This window comes from Triticum aestivum, chromosome 5A (assembly GCF_018294505.1).
Source record: "Triticum aestivum cultivar Chinese Spring chromosome 5A, IWGSC CS RefSeq v2.1, whole genome shotgun sequence".
NCBI lineage: Eukaryota > Viridiplantae > Streptophyta > Magnoliopsida > Poales > Poaceae > Triticum > Triticum aestivum.
The window spans coordinates 627,247,380-627,251,819 of NC_057806.1; positions in this window are offsets into that span (position 1 = coordinate 627,247,380).

The following is a 4,440-nucleotide window of genomic DNA, read 5'->3' on the forward strand; positions in this document are numbered from 1 at the left end:
ATACATAGACAAACAGAGTGTCACTAGTACGCCTCTACTTGACTAGCTCGTTAATCGAAGATGGTTATGTTTTCCTAACCATTGACAAAGACTTGTTATTTGATTAACAGGATCACATCATTAGGTGAATGATCTGATTGACATGACCCATTTCATTAGCTTAGCACCCGATCATTTAGTATGTTGCTATTGCTTTCTTCATGACTTATACATGTTCCTATGACTATGAGATTATCCAACTCTCGTTTGCCGGAGGAACACTTTGTGTGCTACCAAACGTCACAATGTAACTGGGTGATTATAAAGGAGCTCTACAGGTGTCTCCAAAGGTACATGTTGGGTTGGCATATTTCGAGATTAGGATTTGTCACTCCGATTATCGGAGAGGTATCTCTGGGCCCTCTCGGTAATGCACATCACCTAAGCCTTGCAAGCATTGCAACTAATGAGTTAGTTGCGGGATGATGTATTACGGAACAAGTAAAGAGACTTGCCGGTAACGAGATTGAACTAGGTATTGGATACCGACGATCGAATCTCGGGCAAGTAACATACCGATAACACAGGGAACAACGTATGTTGTTATGCGGTCTGACCGATAAAGATCTTCGTAGAATATGTAGGAGGCAATATGGGCATCCAGGTCCCGCTATTGGTTATTGACCGGAGACATGTCTCGGTCATGTCTACATTGTTCTCGAAACCGTAGGGTCCGCACGCTTAAGGTTTCGATGACAGTTATATTATGAGTTTATACGTTTTGATGTACCGAAGGTTGTTCGGAGTCCCGGATGAGATCACGGACATGACGAGGAGCCTCGAAATGGTTGAGACATAAAGATTGATATATTGGAAGCCTATGTTTGGATATCGGAAGTGTTCCGGGTGAAATCGGGATTTTACCGGAGTACCGGGAGGTTACCGGAACCCCCCAGGAGCTATATGGGCCTTAGTGGGCCTTAGTGGAAGAAGAGGAGAGGCGGCCAGGGCTGGGCCGCGCGCCCCTCCCCCCTAGTCCGAATAGGACAAGTAGAGAGGGGGCCGGCTCCCCCCTCCTTCTCTCTTCCTCTTTTCCCACCTCGCGAATCCTATTCCAACTAGGATTAGGGGAGAAGTCCTACTCCCGGAGGGAGTAGGACTCCTCCTGGCGCGCCCTATGATGGCCGGCTCGCCTCCCCCTCTTGAACCTTTATATACGGATGTCACATCCCTAGTCCTGGCCTGACCTATGTTTGCTTCCATGTGTGCATCATGTTTAAATTTTTGAAACTTGAACTGAGGAATTTTGGAAGCCTCAAAAACTTAAATAAAAGAGGGGCAAAGAACCCTGGAAAATGCATTCAATGTTTCCAAAATGGCCTTAAATAATGTTGGTTATATTTTGGCAAGGGTTTTGCACCAAACCAAAAATAATGAACATTTTGAGGAATATTTTGAGCACTGAATTTAAATCATTATTGTATTTGAATTTGGAATTATATTCATAATATATGGGATATATTTTCAAATAACTCTGAAATGCTTTATGTGCTGTTGGAAAAGTCCATCTAGCAACATAAATTATTCAGAGGATATCTGGCACTGTTTTGGATTTGTTTTAATTTGAAAAAAACAGTGGCAAACTATAAAACAGAAACAGAAAAACAATAAAAGAATAGAAACTTACCTGGACTTACCTGGCGCTCATCGAAGCCCACCTGGACGGCCCAACACTTCCGGCCCAGCCCATCTCCACCCCTCCCCCGTCGTCTTCCTCCCTGCCAGGAGGACGGGCACGCGCCCGGCGCGCGCGGCCACGCGCCCCGGCCACCTCCTCCCTCCCAGCCTGCTTGGCTCCTCCTCGACGCCCCGGTGACGCCACGCGGCCCCCCTCGACCCTCTCCTACTCTCCCCGTGCCCCTCTCCTCTCTCTCCCCGGAACACTCTCCCCCTCCTCTATTCTCCTCACCGAACGCGCCCGCCGCCGCCGACGAGAACCACCGTGGCCACCGGCCATCCCACGCCTCACCGACGCCCCAGGAAGCTCCGCCCCAACCCCCTCTTCCTCCCCACCGATCCACGGCCCTCCGGAAGCCCTGCAGCGTCGCCCTCAAGCTCGCCCCCAACCTTCGGCCGCCGGCGAACTTTCGAGGTTTCGCGAGCTCCAGCCCCTCCCCGGCCTCGCCGTTGCCTCCACCAGATCCGCTGTGAGCTACTCTTCCATTCCCCCTCCTCCTCGCGCTCGTTCCCGTACTCTAGCCGCCCTTTTCACCGGAGCCGATTGCTCCTCGCCGCCGGCCATGGCGTGGCCGTGGCCACAGCCACCGAAGCTTGCTCCCGAGCCCACCAGCGTGCTCACCGCAACCTTAGGAACCCAAAGCACCTAACCACTCGTCCTCCCGTGCACCGCAGCGCCGGTCCCGCGAACCCCCGAGCTCCGGCCGCCGCCTAGGGATCCACTCCGGCGAACCCCAGACACCCCCGCACCTCCCGTTGGTTCCCCTAGATGCGCACGGGCACGGGCTACCTCCTGGTGCCCTTGGCGCGTCGATCCGTCGTCTCTGGCGCAACTCCGGCGAGCCACCGCCGCTCTGGGTCGTCGCCGTCGTCCAACCGCCGGCGAATCCGACGTGGCCGGTCATTAGGGCCTAACCACCCCCGCTAACCCAGGCCTAGGGCCACTGACCGGTGGGCCCTACCGTTTAATTAACCCGGCTAACAATTTAGTTAAGTTAATTAAACTCTGTTAAATCACTGTGCAGCTGACATGTGGGTCCCGAACGTCAGGTTTGACCCGGACCAGCCCCTGATGACCTGCTGACGTCACACTGACGTCAGGCTGACGCATTAATGAATTACTGGAATTATTAATATTCAGGAAATTTCAGAAAATGCCCTAAACTTCAATAAATCATAGAAATTCAACCGTAACTCCAAATTAAATAATTTATATATGAAAAATTATCAGAAAAATTCAAGGAATCCATCTGTACCATTTTCATGCATGTTAGAACAACTTATAGCTGCTGTTTAGCACAAATCAAATAAATGGCATTTAAACTCTCACATATGGAGTTTGAATTTGAATCTTGTATTCAAACCAACCCCCTTTAACTTGTTGCTAGATGCATTAGCCCAAAACACATTCATATTGCCATGTCATAGCATGCATCATATTGTGCATTGCATTGATCGTGTTTCTTCTGTGTTTGCCGGTGTTGTTCTCCCTCGGTAGATGTTGTACCGACGATGTGATCATTGACACTGATGAAGACTCAATGTTATCTTCAGAAGTGCCAGGCAAGCAAAACCCCCTTGTTCATTCCGATACAATCCTACTCTCTCGCCCTGCTCTCTTTTACTGCATTAAGACAACAACGATTCAATTGTTACTTGCTGCGGTAGCTGAACCCCTTTATCCTTTGCATGCCCTGTCATTCCACAGTAAATAGATGAAACCCACTAGCATGAGTAGGAGTTGTTTGAGCCCTATTGTGCCTACTCATTCATGTTTGTTTGTCATGCCTGCTATTGCTTAGAGTTGTGTCAGGTCTGATTCATCCGGGATGAATCAGAGGTGTATGAACATGTCCTACTGTGTGTGAGCTAAGTGTGTGAATACGATTTGGTAAAGGTAGCGGTGAGAGGCCATGTAGGAGTACATGGTGGGTTGTCTCATTGCAGCCGTCCTCAGGAACTGAGTTCTGTGTTTGTGATCCATGATTCAGCTACTACCATGCATTGGGCCCTGAAATATGACCCCGCTCGACTTCTTATTCACCCTAGTCCTCTGTCCAGGAGTTGCAAGTAGTTTCTGGTGTTTGTAGCTTACTGGAGGCCGTGGACAGCGCTGATCGTAGGGGTGGGCTGTGATGCGGTAGGTACGTGGCACGGTGTACCGGATGCCCGTTTGGTATATCGGGAACCCTGTTCACATCGTTTGGGGCTGTGAGCGAAAGTCCGGCCGGATCTCCTCATGGATGGAACCCGAATAGGCGATAAACCTGGACTAGAGACTTGAGTGTTTAGGTAGGTCGTGGTCTACACCCACGTCAGCTTTCGCTTGAAGTCTGCCGAGCACATGTCGTGTGCAGACGCTAAGTGGTGGAAACATGTATGAAGAAGTACACCCCTGCAGGGTTAACATCATCTATTCGAATAGCCGTGTCCGCGGTAAAGGACTTCTGGGTTGCTTATATCAGTTCATAGACAATTGAAAGTGGATACCCTAAAATACGCAAGATAAGCGTGAATGCTATGGATGGCGTTCTCGTAGGGAGACGAGAGCGGTTCCATAGTGGTGTATTGGTTGGTGAATATGTGGACTCGTGTGCGCCACCTCAAAAGAGTTACATTGCAGTCGTAGTTCAGGATAGCCACCGAGTCAAAGCTGGCTTGCTGCAGTTAAACCCCACCATCCCCTTTGTTGATAATGATGCATATGTAGTTAGTTCTGATGTA